This window comes from Papio anubis, chromosome 6 (assembly GCF_008728515.1).
Source record: "Papio anubis isolate 15944 chromosome 6, Panubis1.0, whole genome shotgun sequence".
NCBI lineage: Eukaryota > Metazoa > Chordata > Mammalia > Primates > Cercopithecidae > Papio > Papio anubis.
The window spans coordinates 136,605,490-136,624,593 of NC_044981.1; the positions used below are offsets into that span (position 1 = coordinate 136,605,490).

The following is a 19,104-nucleotide window of genomic DNA, read 5'->3' on the forward strand; positions in this document are numbered from 1 at the left end:
GAGCATTTCGTCCATTTACATTTAAGGTTAATATTGTTATGTGTGAACTTGATCCTGCCATTATGATATTAACTGGTTATTTTGCTCGTTAGTTGATGCAAGTTCTTCATAGCCTCAATGGTCTTTACATTTTGGCATGTTTTTGCAATGGGTAATACCGGTTGTTCCTTTCCATGTTTAGTGCTTCCTTCAGGGTCTCTTATGAGGCAGGCCTGGTGGTGACAAAATCTCTAAGCATTTGCTTATCTGTGAAGGATTTTATTTCTCCTTCACTTATGAAACTTAGTTTGGCTGGGTATGAAATTCTGAGTTTAAAATTCTTTTCTTTAAGAGTGTTGAATATTCTTATTATTTTGAGATATATTCCATCAATACTGAATTTATTGAGCATTTTTAACATGAAGGGCTGTTGAATTTTGTCAAAGTCCTTTTCTGCGTCTATTGAGGTAATCATGTGGTTTTTGTCTTTGGGTTTGTTTATATGCTGGATATGAAATTCTTGGTTGAAAATTCTTTTATTGCAGCTATTGCAAGAATCTATTGCAAAACTAAGTTTCTTAAGTGAAGGAGAAATAAAATCCTTTACAGACAAGCAAATGCTTAGAGATTTTATCACCACCAGGTCTGCCCTACAAGAGATCCTGAAGGAAGCACTAAACATGGAAAGCTACAACAGGTACCAGCCATTGCAAAAACATGTCAAAATGTAAAGTCCGTCGATGCTAGGAAGAAATTGCATCAACTAGCGAGCAAACTAACCAGCTAATATCATAATGACAGGATCAAGCTCACACATAACAAACAACCCCATCAAAAAGTGGGCAAAAGATATGAGCAGACATTTCTCAAAAGAAGACATGCATGCAGCCAACAGACACACGAAAAAATGCTCATCATCACTGGCCATCAGAGAAATGCAAATCAAAACCACAGTGAGATACCATCTGACACCAGTTAGAATGGCAATCATTAAAAAGTCAGGAAACAACAGGTGCTGGAGAGGATATGGAGAAATAGGAACACTTTTACACTGCTGGTGGGATTGTAAATTAGTTCAACCATTATGGAAAACAGTATGGCGATTCCTCAAGGATCTAGAACTAGAAGTGCCATATGACCCAGCCATCCCATTACTGGGTATATACCCAAAGGATTATAAATCATGCTGCTGTAAAGACATACGCACACGTATGTTCATTGTGGCACTATTCACAATAGCAAAGACTTGGAATCAACCCAAATGTCCATCAGTGACAGACTGGATTAAGAAAATGTGGCACATATACACCATGGAATACTATGTAGCCATAAAAAAGGATGAATTCGTGTCCTTTGTAGGGACATGGATGCAGCTGGAAACCATCATTCTCAGCAAACTATCACAAGAACAGAAAACCAAACACCGCATGTTCTCACGCATGGGTGGGAACTGAACAATGAGATCACTTGGACTCAAGAATGGGAACATCACACACTGGGGCCTATTATGGGGAGAGGGGAGGGGAGGGATTGCACTGGGAGTTATACCTGATGTAAATGATGAGTTGATGGGTGCTGACGAGTTGATAGGTGCAGCACACCAACATGGCACAAGTATACATATATAATAAACCTGCATGTTATGCACATGTACCCTAGAACTTAAAGTATAATAATAAAAAAAAGAAAAGAAAAGAAAAGAAAATTCTTTCTTTTAAGAATGTTGAATATTGGCCCCCACTCTCTTCTGGCTTGGAGAGTTTCTGCTGAGAGATCTGCTGTTAGTCTGAATGGCTTCCCTTGGTGTGTAACCCGACCTTTCTCTCTGGCTGCCCTTAACATTTTTTCCTTCATTTCAACTTTGGCAAATCTGACAATTATGTGTCTTGGAGTTGCTCTTCTCGAGGAGTATCTTTGTGGCATTCTGTATTTCCTGAATTTGAATGGTGGCCTGCCTTTCTAGGTTGGGGAAGTTCTCTTGGATGATACCCTGCAGAGTGCTTTCCAACTTGGTTCCATTTTCCCCGTCATTTTCAGGCACACCAATCAGACGTAGATTTGGTCTTTTCACATAATCCCATATTTCTTGGAGGCTTTGTTCATTTCCTTTTACTCTTTTTCTCTACACTTCTCTCTTCATTTCATTCATTTGATCTTCAATTGCTGATACTCTTTCTTACAGTTGATCGAGTCAGTTACTAAACTTGTGCGTTTGTCACGTAATTCTCATGTTATGATTTTCATCTCTATCAGTTCTTTTAAGGTCCTCTCTGCATTGATTATTCTAGTTATCCATTCATCCATCCTTTTTTCAAGGTTTTTAGTTTCTTTGCACTGGTTACATAGTTCCTCCTTTAGCTCTGAGAAGTTTGATCAACTGAAGCCTTCTTCTCTCAACTCATCAAAGTCATTCTCCGTCCAGCTTTGTTCCATTGCTGGCGATGAGCTGCATTCCTTTGGAGGGGGAGAGGCACTCTGATTTTTTGAATTTCCAGCTTTTCTGCACTGCTTTTTCCCCATCTTTGTGTTTTATCTGCCTTTGGTCTTTGATGATGGTGACGTACTGATGGGGTTTTAGTGTGGGTGTCCTTTCTGTTTGTTAATTTTCCTTCTAACAGTCAGGACCCTCAGCTGTAGGTATGTTGGAGTTTGCTTGAGGTCCACTCCAGACTCTGTTTGCCTGGGTATCAGCAGCAGAGGCTGCAGAAGATAGAATATTGCTGAACAGCAAGTGTTGCTGTCTGATTCTTATACTGGAAGTTTCGTCTCGGGGTGTACCCCACCATGTGAGGTGTGAGGTGTAGGTCTGCACCTAATGGGGGATGTCTCCCAGTTAGGCTACTCAGGGGTCAGGGACCCACTTGAGCAGGCAGTCTGTCCGTTCTCAGATCCCCACCGCCATGCTGGGAGATCCACTGCTCTCTTCAAAGCTGTCAGACACGGGTATTTACCTCTGCGAGGTTTCTGCTGCTTTTTGTTTAGTTATGCCCTGTCCCCAGAGGAGGAGTCTACAGAGGCAGGCCAGTCTCCTGAGCTGTGGTGGGCTTCACCCAATTTGAGCTTCCCAGCAGCTTTGTTTACCTACTTAAGCCTCAGCAATGGCGGGCGTCCCTCCCCCAGCATTGCTGCCACCATGCAGTTAGATCTCAGACTGCTGTGCTAGCAATGAAGGAGGCTCCGTGCACATGGGACCCTCTGGGCCAGGTGTGGGATATAATCTCCTGGTGTTCTGTTTGCTGAGACCCTTGGTAAAGTGCAGTATTAGGGTGGGAGTTACCCGAGTTTCCAGGTGTGTGTCTCAATTTCCTTTCACTAGGAAAAGGAATTCCCTTCCCCCTTGCGCTTCCCAGGTGAGGCGATGCCTTGCCCTGCTTCAGCTCTCGTTAGTCGGGCTGCACCCGCAGACCAGCACCAACTGTCCAACACGCCCCAGTGAGATGTACCCGGTACTTCAGTTGAAAATGCAGAAATCACCCATCTTCTGTGTCACTCACGCTGGAACCTGGAGGCTGGAGCTGTTCCTATTCGGCCATCTTGGGTGTGCCCCAACATATCCTTATTTTAATGCAATATTCACTTAAGCATCTTTCCCTTTGTAGGACCCATTTGACTGGAAGTCCTTTCCTTCAGTAGAAATTACCATACTCCCCATTTCACCTCAAAAAGGAACTTTTCTTCAAAGCTGCTTCCTATTGAGGACATAGATTACCAGGTGTTTATTTCTAAAGTCAATTTCTTCTTTCCTAACTGACCAACCAGAAAATATTTTCAGATAATTTAGTCTAGATTCTACAGACTCTCCCAGTAAATAAAAATGGGGAGCCATGCCACTTCTTTGTCAAGACAAAGTAAGCTTACCTGTCTCAATCTATACCAACACCAACTTCAATTTCCAGTAGCTATGCTGCATCAGGTTACTTAACATATAATTTTAACCCTAATTTTGTAGTTTATTTTTCAGCAACTACCAGTTTTTTTTGAAATGTGTTTAAAGAAGATACTTGATGCAAAGATATTTATCTGCTTGCTTACCCTAGTTCAGTAAATCCTACATAATCTGACTCCAACCTATCTCTCCCATTCCTACTTGTACCACTTAGCTCTTAGGCCATCTCACATCCAGCCACGTTGGCCTCTTTATTTTCCTGACAAAGCAAATTTGTTTCCCTTTCTTCTGCCTGGAGTGCTATACTACCTGACTATCCCAGGTTTGGCTCCTTTATATCCTGTGGATCTCAGGTTAAATATTCCTGTTCAAAGAGACTTTTCATGACCACCTAAAATAGCAAGTCAGCTGTTCTTTATGACATCAACAGTGTTCATTTTCTGCACTTCATTTATAACCACTTGTGCTAGGCAGAATCCTGGTTCTCCAAAGATGTTCACATCTTCATTCCTAGACCTGTGAATATGTTACCTTACATGCCAAAAGAGACTTCGTATGTGACTGGGTTAAGGATCTGGAAATGAAGAAATAATCTTGGATTTTCCAGATTGACTCAATATAATCATTGAGATTCTTATAACAGAAAAGCAGGATAAGCAGTGGCACGGAGAAAACATATGACAATGACAGCATAAGTTGGAAGAAAGAGACCGCAAGCCAAAGAATACAGTAGGTGTCTAGAAGGTAGAAAAGGCATGGAAATGGATTCTCTCCTAAATCCAGAGGAAGCACAGCCCAGCTAATACCTTGATTTCAGTCCAGTGAAACCAATTTCGGACTTCTAGTCTCCGGAACTGTAAAGTAATAAATTTGTGTTGTTTTAAGTCATTTGTGTAAATTATAGCAGTGGTAGAATACTAATACTCTACCTGACATTTTTCTTGTTTTATTTATTTGTTATTTATCATCTGTCTCCCCATACTAGAATGTAAACGCCATAGGACAAGAGCCTTGTTTTTTTATACTCACTGTTTACATTCTTAGAGCAATATATAATAGGCACTCAATAAGTTGAATTGAGTGAATAATTGTTTATCATGTGTAAATTTTGCATATTGTCTGTCAAAGAGTTATGTCCCTAGACAACCTTTATGCTTTCTGATTGTGAAAAAAAGAAATGTTTAATAAAGATAAAAGTACATTGATCATTCTAATCTCAGTGTCGGAGGGCAGTTGTAACTTAGATTCTCCTGTACTAAAAATATGTTCATTCTCATCCTGAGTTAGCACCCTCATAAGGACATGATGTACCTTGATATTTGTAATTCTTTGCCAAGGCACATGCTGTTGGTTACTAATTTGATTATCTTGACCTCCACGTATAATATTAACCCCAGATTTGATATGATTATTTTTAGAGCTATAAACAGCAAGAATGATGATGGAGTTGCCCTAACTTTATCTGGAGTTTATTGGATTTTTAAAAAGTTTACATTAAGATTCACACTTAGTGTTGTACATCCTGTGGGTTTTGACAAATGTACAATGACATGTATCCACCATAAGTATCATAAAGAAGAATTTTACTTCCCAAAAAATATCTTGTGTTACATTTACCCCTTCCTCTCCCCAAATCCTGATAACCACTGATCTTATTATTGTCTTTGTAGTTTTGCTTTTTGCAGCAAAATATAAAAAATATTTTCCTGAAAATATTCCCAGTGGTATGGATATACCATGTTTTATTTATTCATTCATCAGCTGATTAATGGAGTATTAAGTTTCCACTTTTTATTATGAATAGCACAGCTATGAGCATTTATGTAAAAGTATTTGTGTGAGCATATATTATTACGTATCTTGATTTTATCCTAAGAGTGAACTGTCTGGTCACATGGCCAATCTATATTTAACATTTTCAGAGAATGCCAGACTACTGCACAAAGTAGATGCACCATTTTACACTCTCACTGGCAGTGTATAATAACTTCATTTTACCCACGTCCTTTCCAACACTTGCTATTATCTGTCTTTTTGACTACAGCTGTCCTATTGGGTATGAAGTGGTATCCCAAAGTTTTATTTATATTTCCCTGAGAGCTAACAATGTTGAACATTTTTCATGTGCTTCTAGCCATTTTTATATTTTCTTTAGAGAAATGTCCTTTGCCCATTTATTATTTGAGTTACCTATATTATTGAATTTTAAAAGTTATTTATATATTCTGGATACATGTCTTTAACAGACATATAGGATTTGAAAATGTTTTAGGTATGATTGATGACTTCTAAGCAAAACGGATCTGATATCTTTTCATATTGCCAAATGTATTAGTCCATTTTCACACTGCTGATAAAGACATACCCAAGACTGGGCAATATACAAAAGAAAGAGGTTTAATGGACTTACTGTTCTAAGTGTCTGGGGAGGCCTCACAATCTTACATGGATAGCAGCAGGCAAAGAGAGAGCTTGTGCAGTGAAACTCTGCCTTATAAAGCCATCAGATCTCATAAGACTTATTCACTATCATAAGAACAGCACGGGAAAGACCCACACTCATTATTTGATTACCTCCCACTGGGTCCATCCCACAACATGTGGGAATTTAAGATGAGAGTTGGTTGGGGACAGAGCTAAACCATATCATTCTTCCCCTGGCCCCTCCCAAATCTCATCTTTAAAAATTCCCAAATTTGAAGAGAAATTTGGACATCCATAACCAGGAAACTCAAAAATTCCAAAATAGATTCAACCCAAAAAGAGATTCTTAAAGGCACAAAATAGTCAAATTGTCAAAAATCAGCACAAAGGGAGAATTCTAAAAACTGCAAGAGAAGAAAAGCATCAATTCATGTATAAGGAAATTCTTACTTGACTGACAGATTTCTTTGCAAACACCTTATAAGGCAGGATAAAATATGATGATACACTTAAAGTGCTGAAAGAAAAAAAGAAGCCAACTAAATTACAATACTTAGAAAAGCCATCCTTCAAAAATGAGGAAAAAATAAAATCTGTCTCAGACAAGCAATAAATGAAGAAATTCATCACCACTAGACTGGCTTTACAAGAGGCGTTCAAGGTAGCCCTGAATCTAGAAATAAAAATATGATAATTACTATCATGAAAACATGGAGAAATACACAAAGCTCTGGTAGAACAAATACACAAAAGAAAAGGACAAAAGAATAAAATCTGATCACCATAAAAAACCACCATATCACAATGATAAAACAATAAGAGAGGAAGAAAGAACCAAAGAATATACAAAACCACCAGAATACAATTAACAGATGATGAGAGTAATTGCTCACCAAAAAATAATAATTTATAAATGGATTAAATCCCCCACTTAAAAGATACAGTCTAGCTGAATGGATTTTTTTAAATGACCCAACTATATGCTACCTATGAGAAACTCACTTCACTGGTAAAGATGCGTACAGATTGAAAGTGAAACGATAGTAAAAAATATTTCACTCAAATGAAAACAAAAAGCAATCAAGAGTAGCTACTATACTTACATTGGATAAAACAAGCTTTAAGTAAAAGACTAAAAAAAAAAAGACTAAAAGGTCATTATATAATACTTAAGAAATTCAGAAATAAATAAATACAATATACCAATTGTGAATATATATGCATGAAGCACCAGAACACATGGATATATAAAGCAAACATTATTAGATATAAAGGAAGAGACACACTCCATTTATAGATTGGTACTTCAACATGCCACTCACAGCATTGGATAGATAATCTAGAAACAAAATCCACAAAGAAACATTGGATTTAAACTTAACATTAGACCTAATAGACATTTACAAAGCATTTCATCCAACAGCTGCAGAATTCACATTCTTCTCATGAACACATGGAACATTCTCCAGAATAAACCACGTTAGGTCATAAAACAAGTCTCAACAAATCCTTTTTAAAATTGAAATTATCAAGTATCTTTTCTTGTATCAATGAACTAAAACTGAAATCAATAATTAGAAACTTTTGAAAGGTACAAATATATGGAAATTAACCAATATGCTCCTGAACAACCAATGAGTCCATGAAGAAATTAATTAGGAAATTTAAAACGTTCTTAAAACAACTAAACCTATGGGATATAGCAAAACTATATTATTATATATATAACTATATTATTATACAGTAATAAGTTGAAGTTTATAGCAATCAGTACCTACACGAAAAAAGTAAAAAGATTTCAAGTAAACAGCTGAATGATGTATCTCAAGGAATCAGAGAAAGCAAAAACAAGCGAAAGCCCAAATTAGTGGAGAAAAATAAATATTAAAAATAAGAGCATAAATAAAATAAAACTAAAAAAAAAATCAAGAAAATGAAAAAAGTTGACTTTTTGAAAACATAAACAACATTGACAATCTTTACTTAGACTAAGAAAAAAAGAGAGAAGACTCACACAAATAAATTAGAAACAAAAAAATATAATTGATACCACAGAAATACAAAGGATCATTAGAGATGACTATGAATAACCATACAACAAAATGGAAAATCTATAGGAAAATAAAAAAATCCCTGGACATATACAACCTAACAAGATTGAACCAGGAAGAAATACAAAACCTGGACAGATCAATAAGAATATTGAGATTGAACCTGTAATAAAAAGTCTCCCATTTCACTCTGTAGTCCATCTTGAGTTAATTTTTGTATAAAGTGTAAGAAAGGGGTTGATATGGTTTGGCCAGGTCCCCACCCAAATCTCATCTTGAAGAGTAGCTCCCATAATTCCCAAGTGTCATGGGAGGCGTCCAGTGGGAAGTAACTGAATCATGGGAGCAGGTCCCCATGCTGTTCTCGTGATAGTGAATAAGTCTCATGAGATCTGGTGATTTAATAAAGGGGAGTTCCTCTACACACATTCTCTTGTCTGCCACCATGTAAGACATGCCTTTGCTCCTCCTACATCTTCCACCTTGATTGTGAGACCTCCCCAGCCATATGAAACTGAGAGTCCATTAAATCTCTTTTTCTTTATAAATTACCCAGTCTTGAGTATGTCTTTATTAGCAGCTGAGAACAGACTAACACAGGGGTCTAATTTCAATTTTCTGCATATGACTAGCCAGTTTTCCCAGCACCATTTATTAATTTCAACTTTCTGCATATGACTACCCAGTTCTCCCAGCACCATTTATTAAATAGAGAATCTTTTCCCCATTGCTTGTAAAACCCAAAACTATAAAAACTCTGAAGAAAATCTCGGCAAATACCACTTAGGACATAAGCACAGGCAAAGATTTCATGATGAAAACACCAAAAGCAATTGCAACAAAAATAAAAACTGACAAAGGGAATCTAATTAAACTAAAGAGCTTCAGCATAGCAAAAAACCTCTCAGAGTGAACAGACAACCTACAGAATGGGAAAAAAATTTTACAATCTACTCATCTGACAAAGGTCTAATATCAAGAGTCTACAAGTAACTTAAACAAATTTACAAGAATAAAACAAACAACCTCCTCTTTTTCCGGCTGGAACCATGGATGGTGCGGAAGAGGAGAAGAAGAAGGTTCCTGCTGTGCCAGAAACCCTTAAGAAAAAGCGAAGGAATTTCGCAGAGCTGAAGATCAAGCGCCTGAGAAAGAAGTTTGCCCAAAAGATGCTTCGAAAGGCAAGGAGGAAGCTTATCTATGAGAAAGCGAAGCACTATCACAAGGAATATAGGCAGATGCACAGAACTGAAATTCGAATGGCGAGGATGGCAAGAAAAGCTGGCAACTTCTACGTACCTGCTGAACCCAAATTGGCGTTTGTCATCAGCATCAGAGGTATCAATGGCGTGAGCCCAAAGGTCCGAAAGGTATTGCAGCTTCTGCGCCTTGGTCAAATCTTCAATGGAACCTTTGTGAAGCTCAACAAGGCTTCAGTTAACATGCTGAGGATTGTAGAGCCATATATTGCATGGGGGTACCCCAATCTGAAGTCAGTAAATGAGCTAATCTACAAGCGTGGTTATGGCAAAATCAATAAGAAGCGAATTGCTTTGACAGATAACACTTTGATTGCTCAATCTCTTGGTAAATATGGCATCATCTGCATGGAGGATCTGATTCATGAGATCTATACTGTTGGAAAACGCTTCAAAGAGGCAAATAACTTCCTGTGGCCTTTCAAATTATCCTCTCCACGAGGTGGAATGAAGAAAAAGACCACCCATTTTGTAGAAGGTGGAGATGCTGGCAACAGGGAGGACCAGATCAACAGGCTTATTAGAAGAATGAACTAAGGTGTCTACCATGATTATTTTTCGAGTCTCGTCAGTTTAATAAACAGTACCTGCTCTCAAAATGATTTAAAAAAAAAAAAACCTCATTAAAAAGTGGGCAAAGGACATGAACAGACACTTCTCAAAAGACATTCATGCAACCAAAAACATGAAAAAAGCTCATCACTGATCATTAAGGAAATGCAAATCAAAACCACAAAGAGATACCATCTCACGGCAGTCAGAATGGCAATTATTAAAAAGTCAAGAAACAACAGATGCTGGCAAGGTTGCGGAGAAAAAGGAATGCTTTTACACTATTGGTGGGAGTATGTAAATTAATTAAACCATTTTGGAAGACAGTGTGGTAATTCCTCAAAGATCTAGAAGTAGAAATACCATTTGACCCAGCCATACCATTACTGAGTATATACCCAAGGGAAAATAAATAATTCTATTATAAAGATACATGCACACATATGTTCATTGCAGCACTATTCATAATAGCAAAGACATGAAATCAATCCAAATGCCCATCAAAAATAGACTGGATGAAGAAAATGTGGTACATATACACCATAGAATACTATGCAGCCATAAAAAGGAACTAGATCATGTCCTTTGCAGGGGCATGGATGGAGCTGGAAGCCATTATCCTCAGCAAACTTATGAAGAAACAGAAAACTATACACCACTTTGTTATCACTTATAAGTGAGAGATGACCAACGAGAAAACATGAATACATAGTGGGGAACAAGACACACTGGGACCTGTTGGGGAGGTGGTGAGTATAGCATCAGAAAGAACAGCTAATGGATGCTGGGTTTAATACCTAGGTGATGGGAGTTGATCTGTACAGCAAACCACAATGGCAAACATTTACCTATGTAATAACCCTGTACATCCTGCACATGTACCCTGGAACTTAAAGTTAAAAAAAAGACTCCTAGCAAAGGAAAGCCCAGGACTGAATGGTTTCATTGCTGAATTCTATCAAACTTTTTCTTTTTTTTTTTTCAAGATAGAGACTTGCTATGTCACCAAGGCTGGAGTGTAGTGTAGGGGTGCAATCTTGGCTCACTGCAACCTCCACCTCCTGGGTTCAAGCAATTTTCCTGCCTCAGCCTCCCAAGTAGCTGGAATTACAGGAACCCACCACCACGCCTGTCTAATTTTTGCATTTTTAGTAAAGATGGGGTTTCACCATATTGGCCAGGCAGGTCTCGAACTCCTGATCTTATGATCTGCCCGCCTCAGCCTCCCAAAGTGATGGGATTACAGGCATAAGCCACTGCACCTGGCCTATCAAATTTTTAAAAGAGAACCAACACCCATTCTTTTCAAACTATTTTTGAAAATTGAGGTGAAGGAAATTTTTTCAGTCTCTTTCTATGACACAAGCATTACTCTGATACCAAAACCGAATTAGAAAAAAAAAAAGAAAGAAAGAAAGAAAAAGAAAGCACATACACGCATGAAAGAAAAAAATACAGTTCAATATCCTTGATGAACATAGATCAAAAAAACTCAATAAAATAATAGTATGAAATTCAACAACATATCAATAAGTTTATACACCATAATCAAGTGGGACTTATCTCAGGGAGCAGGGATGGTTTAACATTTACAAACAATAAATGTGATATATCACATCAACAGAACAAAGAAAAAAAGCGATATAATCCTCTCAATAGACACAAAAAACATTTGAGAAAATTAAACATCTCATCATAATAAAAACATTCAACAAGTTATATATAGAAAGAATGTACTTCAATGCAATTAAGGACATGTATGACAAACCCACAGCTAACGTTACGCTGAATAAGAAAATGTTGAAAGCTTTTCCTCTAGGAACTAGAACCAGACAAGGATGCTCACTTTCACTACTCTTATTCAACATAATACTGAAAGTCCTAACCAGAGAAATAGGAAGTCAAGTTGTCCCTGACTGCAAATGGTATAATCTTATATATGGAAAAGCCTAAAGACCTCCCACAAAAATATCTTAGAATTGATAAGCAAAATCAACAAAGTTCCAAGATATAAAAATCAATGTACAAAAATCAGTAGCATTTCTATACACAAATAATGAACTAGGAGAAAAAGAAATCAAGAAACCATCCCATTTAAAACAGCTAAAAAATAACTTAGTAACAGACAATTAAGGAGATGAAAATTCTCTATAATGAAAACTGTAAAACACCAATTAAAGAAACTGAAGCAGACACACAAAAAATGAAAAGACAGCCAATGTTCACATATTACAAATTTTTTTTCTAATGATTATACTACCAAAAGCAATAAACAGATTTAATGCAATCTCTATCAAAATATCAATGTCACTTGTCATGAAAACAAAAAAAAAAATCCATAAATTTGTGTGGAAGTAAAAAAGGCCTCAAACAGCCAAAGCAATTCTGAGGTAAAGAACAAAGCTGGAGGCATCACACTACTGTCTTCAAAATATACCACAAAACTATAGCAACCAAAACAGCAAGGTACTGGCATGGAAACAGAAACATAGGCCAATAAAACAGAATACAGAACCCAGAAATAAATCCATGTATCTACAACCAACTTAATTTTGAGAAAGGTGACAAGAACATATTAATATATTGAGAAAGGGATAGTCTTTTTAAAAAATGGTGCTGGGAAAACTGGATATTTATAGGTAGAAGAAAAAACTAGACTTCAATCTTTCACAATATACAAAACTCAACCAAAATTGAATACAGTCTTAAATGTAAGACTTAAAACTATAAATCTACTTGAAGACAACAGGACACCAGTCTTATTCGACACCATAAGCACAGACAACAAAAACAAATATAGATAAATGAGACTATATCAAACTAAGAAGTTTCTGCACAGCAAAGGAAACAGGCAACAGAGTGAAAAGACAACCTGCAGAATAGGAGGAAATATTGGCAACGTATTTATCCAAGAAAAGATTAAAATTCAAACAAGAAATACAACTCAGTAACAATAACAACAAAAAAAAAACCCAAATGCTTTTAAAAATGCACCAATGAGCTGACTATACAGCTCTCAAAGAAAACATACAAATGGCCAATAGGTATACAAAAAATGCTTTACATCACTAAGCAAGGAAATGCAAATCACAAACACAATATCACCTCACTGCAGTTAGAATGGCTATTATCAAAAAGACAAAAAAAGCTTTTGGTGAGCATACAGTCTTCTTCTGGGATTCTTATACACTGTTGGTGGAAATGTTAAGTTATTACATCCATTAGGAAAAAAGTATGGAGGTTCCTCAAAAAACTACAAATAGAACTATCATATGTTTGAGCACTCTCACTACTGTTTATATATCCAAAAGAAAGAAAGAAAATCAGTATGTTGAAGAGTTATCTGCACTCCTGTGTTCACTGCAGCACTGTTCACAGCAGCCAGGTATGGAATCAATCTAAGTGTCCATTAACAGATGAATGGAAAATTCTTCCCAGAAGATTTTCAAAGATTTACTCAGATCCATTAGAAGAATTACTATGTCAACGCTAGCCTTATTCAATGTTTGTCTTAAATAATAACATATGAAAGCCAAAATTACTCCTTGATCCATGGGCTGCAGAATGGATATTGTGTTAGCAGGTATGTAAACAACATTAATCTTTTATATCTCTATCAGAGCTCTTGGATGACCAGGTAAATTGTCAGGGAGCAATAAGATTTTGAAAGGAATCTTTTCTGTGCAGTAGGTCTCAACACTGGGCTTAAAATACTCAGTAAACCGTACTGTCAACAGATGTGTCATCATCCAGGCTTTGTTGTTCCATTTATAACAGCACAGCCAGAGTAGATGTAGCATAGCTCTTAAGGGCCGTAGGACTTTTGGAACTGTAAATGAGCCTTGGATTCCATTTAAAGTCACCAGCTGTATTAGCCTCTAACAGAAGAGTCAGTCCGTCCTTGAAGTCAGGCATTATCTTCTCCTCTCTAGCTATGAAAGTCCTACATGGCATCTTCTTCCAATGTGAATCTATTTCATCTACATTGAAAATGTTTTGTTTAGTGTAACAACCTTCATCACTTATCTTGGCTATATTTCAGGATAATTTGCTTCAGCTTCTCTATCAGCACTTACAGTTTCATCTTGTACTTCAGCTTCTATATCAACACTTACTGTTTTATCTTGTTCTTTGATGTTACAGAGATGTCTTATTTCCTTAAACCTCACGAATCAACCTATGCTAGTCTTCAAACTTTTCCTCTACAGCTTCTTTACCTCTCTGACTTCACTGAATTGAAGAGAGTTATAGCCTTGCTCTGGATTGGGCTTTAGCTTAAGAGAATGTTGTGGCTGCTTTTATCTATTCAGACCACTAAAATTTTCTGTATGTCAGCAATATGGCTGTTTTGCTTCCTTGAACTTTTTAATTTCCTTCAAGAACTTTTCCTTTGCATTCATAATTTGGCTATTTAGTGCAAGAGGCCTAGCTTTCAGTTTATCTCAGCTTTCAACATGCCTTCCTCACTAAGCTTAATCATTTTTAGCTTTTGATTTAAAGTAAGAGATATGCAACTTCTCTTTTCCTTAAATACTTACAGCCCATTGTAAAGGTATTAATTGGCCTAATTTCAATATTGTTATGTCTCAGAGAATAAGGAGGCCCAAGGAGAGAGAAAGAAATGGGGAAACACTAAGTTGATTGATGTAGCAGTCAGAACGTATTTATTAAATTTGCCATCTTGTATGGACATAATTTGTGGTGTCCCAAAACAATTATGATAACAACAAAGATTTCTGATTACAGATCATCATAAAAGACATAATAATATTGTGCATGAAATACTGCAAGAATTATCAAAATGTGACACAGAGACATGAAATAAGCACACGCTCTTGAAAAAATGGCATTGATAGACTTGCTCCACACAGGGTTGCCACAAACCTTTAATTTAAAACAATGCAATATCTGTGATACATGATAAAATGAAGCACAATAAAATAAAGTGAGCCTGTTTTGTACATGAATATTCATAGCAGCATTATTAATAATAGTCAAAAAGAGGAAATAAACGTTCATCAACTGACAAATGATAAATAAAATGTGGTATATCCATACAATAGAATATTATTCAGTATTAAAAAGAATGAAGTGTTGATATACCCTACGTTATGCACGAACCTTGCCAACATTATGCTAAATAAAGCAGTCACAAAGGACTATACATCAAATGATCCAATTTGTATAAAATGTCTAGGACAGGCAAATCCATAGAAAAAGAAACTAGATTGGTGGTTGCCTATGTCTGTAGATAAGTGGGTGGGCGGCTGGGTGGAAGAAAATAGAGAGTGACTGCTAATGGGTAAGGGGTTTATTTTGCTGTGATTAAGATATTCTAAAATTGATGGTAGTGATTATTGTACAATAATGTGAAAATTTTATGGTATGTGAATTATATCTCAATAAATCTGTGAAAGAAGGAAGAAAGGAAGGAAGAAGAAGAAAGGGGAGAGGAAGGAAGGGAGGAGAGAGAATGGAGAAGAATGGAGGAAGGGGAGAGAAAAAGAGGAAATAAAAGGGGAAATGAAAAGAAAGAGCAAAGAAAATAAAGGGAAGAGAGGGTAATCTAGATGGGAATATTTGTTGAAATAATTGCTCAATTTTCCTGTTAAAAATAGGTGTCAGATTTTGGCTTCTGCATAGGAAGTACAAAACTTACAATATCAAAACAACATTTAAAAACTGAGATATCTGTAAAATCTTAAACTAACTTAAACCTATCATGGAGTCCAGGTTCCAGGGCAATCAACTAACCTGAAAAGAAAATAGGTGCTGCCAATGAGAGGCTGCGACGAGGGCACTTGCTTACTGAGGGTTAACATGGGATGCATACGAAATGCTAACAATAATTACGATAAATTTTTTAATGAATTGCTAAGAGTAAAGTGGGGACCAAGCTGATAGTATAGAACACCTGGGAGACCCAGACATAAGAGGAATCCACTCTAACTCTCAGGCTCTTCTCCACAGAACTTATTAGGTTTTCACCAGAAAAACAGGACATAGTGAGGGAGAAAGAGAAGACTTCCTTTGTGGTACAGGGCTTGGCGACGGATTCAGCATCTGCTACAGGAAAAACCCAAATGCCCAACCCCAAATCCATCTCCGTTATCTCACATATGGAACAAAAGCCTTAAGCCACTGACAGAAGGGCAACAAACTCTGTCACCCTCAAGGCACAAGTTTAAAAAATCCAACAGAGCAAGGCAAGGGAAAAAACAATTCCTCTGCTCCTGTAGGAAATATCATTAGAAATCCCCGAAGATGAGGGGAGGGGAAGAATCACTTAGGATACACTCCTAAGACTCAGTATCATAGCCCCCTACCTAAGACTGGCTAAAACAGAAAAACAGGACAATCCCATCCACCAACCACACCCACTTCACCAGGCTAGCAAGCATAAAGTAGCAAGTAGAAGCATGAGGAGGCAAGAGAGACACCCTCTTTGAAGCCCAAGTACAAAGGAAAAACCTAAAGTTGAGGTGGCACAGATATTGAAAAACCTTCTGGCAAACCAGCCTGCACTCTAAAAATAATGCTAGAGGAATCTGGACTGCAGCAATAACAAAACCTAAACCAAGCTCAATTGCTGGCTAAATTGATTCAACACCCTTTTCCTCCCCCAATTTTCAAGCATAGATAACTTTTTTTTTTTTCTTTGAGAATATTTTAATTAAGTTTTAGTTCTTCAGACATGTAGCATTTAATCTTTTTTTAAAAAAATTATTATTATACTTTAAGTTCTAGGGTACATGTGCATAACGTGCAGGTTTGTTACATATGTATACTTGTGCCATGTTGCTGTGCTGCACCCATCAACTCGTCAGCACCCATCAACTCGTCATTTACATCAGGTATAACTCCCAATGCAATCCCTCCCCCCTTCCCCCTCCCCATGATAGGCGCCGGTGTGTGATGTCCCCCTTCCCGAGTCCAAGTGATCTCATGGCCATACTGCCCAAGGTTATGTATAGATTCAATCCCATCCCCATCAAGCTACCAATGAGTTTCTTCACAGAATTGGAAAAAACTGCTTTAAAGTTCATATGGAACCAAAAAAGAGCCCGCATCTCCAAGACAATCCTAAGTCAAAAGAACAAAGCTGGAGGCATCACGCTACCTGACTTCAAACTATACTACAAGGCTACAGTAACCAAAACAGCATGGTACTGGTACCAAAACAGAGATATAGACCAATGGAACAGAACAGAGTCCTCAGAAATAATACCACACTTCTACAGCCATCTGATCTTTGACAAACCTGAGAGAAACAAGAAATGGGGAAAGGATTCCCTATTTAATAAATGGTGCTGGGAAAATTGGCTAGCCATAAGTAGAAAGCTGAAACTGGATCCTTTCCTTACTCCTTATACGAAAATTAATTCAAGATGGATTAGAGACTTAAATGTTAGACCTAATACCATAAAAACCCTACAGGAAAACCTAGGTAGTACCATTCAGGACATAGGCATGGGCAAAGACTTCATGTCTAAAACACCAAAAGCAACAGCAACAAAAGCCAAAATTGACAAATGGGATCTAATTAAACTAAAGAGCTTCTGCACAGCAAAAGAAACTACCATCAGAGTGAACAGGCAACCTACAGAATGGGAGAAAATTTTTGCAATCTACTCATCTGACAAAGGGCTAATATCCAGAACCTACAAAGAACTCCAACAAATTTACAAGAAAAAAACAAACAACCCCATTAAAAAGTGGGCAAAGGATATGAACAGACGTTTCTCAAAAGAGGACATTCATACAGCCAACAGACACATGAAAAAATGCTCATCAACACTGGCCATCAGAGAAATGCAAATCAAAACCACTATGAGATACCATCTCACACCAGTTAGAATGGCGATCATTAAAAAGTCAGGAAACAACAGGTGCTGGAGAGGATGTGGAGAAATAGGAACACTTTTACACTGTTGGTGGGACTGTAAACTAGTTCAACCATTATGGAAAACAGCATGGCGATTCCTCAAGGATCTAGAACTAGATGTACCATATGACCCAGCCATCCCATTACTGGGGATATACCCAAAGGATTATAAATCATGCTGCTATAAAGACACATGCAAATGTATGTTTATTGCGGCACTATTCACAATAGCAAAGACTTGGAATCAACCCAAATGTCCATCAGTGACAGACTGGATTAAGAAAATGTGGCACATATACACCATGGAATACTATGCAGCCATAAAAAAGGATGAGTTTGTGTCCTTTGTAGGGACATGGATGCAGCTGGAAACCATCATTCTTAGCAAACTATCACAAGAACAGAAAACCAAACACCGCATGTTCTCACTCATAGGTGGGAACTGAACAAGCATAGATAACTTTACTTAAGTTATTCTTACACAAGATTCTGACTATCAGACAAAAATTTGGGGACAAAAAAAAAGTAAGAGAAAAACGACAGGATGTAAAGAGACAAAGCAATCAACAAAACCAGACTTGGATGTAACCCAGATGTTTCAAACTACAAGACAGAGAATTTAAAATAACTGAAAATAATATGCTAAAATAATATGCTAAAGATTTTAGAGAAAAAGTTGGACAATATCAGATATTCACATCAAGAATTTCTGATTTAGAGAATTAAAACCTATTAGAAATAATCAATTGAAAATGCTAGAAATGAGAAACGTAATAAGAGAGATTAAGAGTACCTTCAGTGGGATCATCAGTAGATGTGACATCAGTGAGGAATCAATCAGTAAACTCATGCATAGCTCAACAGAAATTACTTAAAGTGAAAACCTAAAGAGGAAAAAAGCACATCAAATAACAACAAAACATCCAAGATTTGCATTACAATAATAGTTTAATAAATATATAACCAAAACTCCAGAAGAAACAAAATAAAACATGAAGAATATTTGAAGAGATAATGTCTGAGAAAGTTTCAAATGTAATTGTAGACACCAAGATACAGATTCAGGTA

General features: G+C 37.0%; 1 long non-coding RNA gene and 1 pseudogene across 4 annotated transcripts in view; both read left to right on the forward strand.

The window, feature by feature from the left end:
• The first annotated feature begins 4,398 nt into the window (after positions 1-4,398).
• The window catches only part of LOC116275369, a 126,451-nt gene continuing 111,745 nt past the window's right edge, over positions 4,399-19,104 (forward strand). For all 3 annotated transcript variants that reach the window (XR_004184417.1, XR_004184416.1, XR_004184415.1), the window contains exon 1: positions 4,399-4,594. This is a non-coding gene — a long non-coding RNA (uncharacterized LOC116275369). The remainder of the gene's footprint in view (positions 4,595-19,104) is intronic.
• Positions 9,375-10,201, forward strand: LOC116275365 (annotated as a pseudogene). The gene has a single exon (XR_004184411.1). The product of XR_004184411.1 is annotated as a 60S ribosomal protein L7 pseudogene (transcript).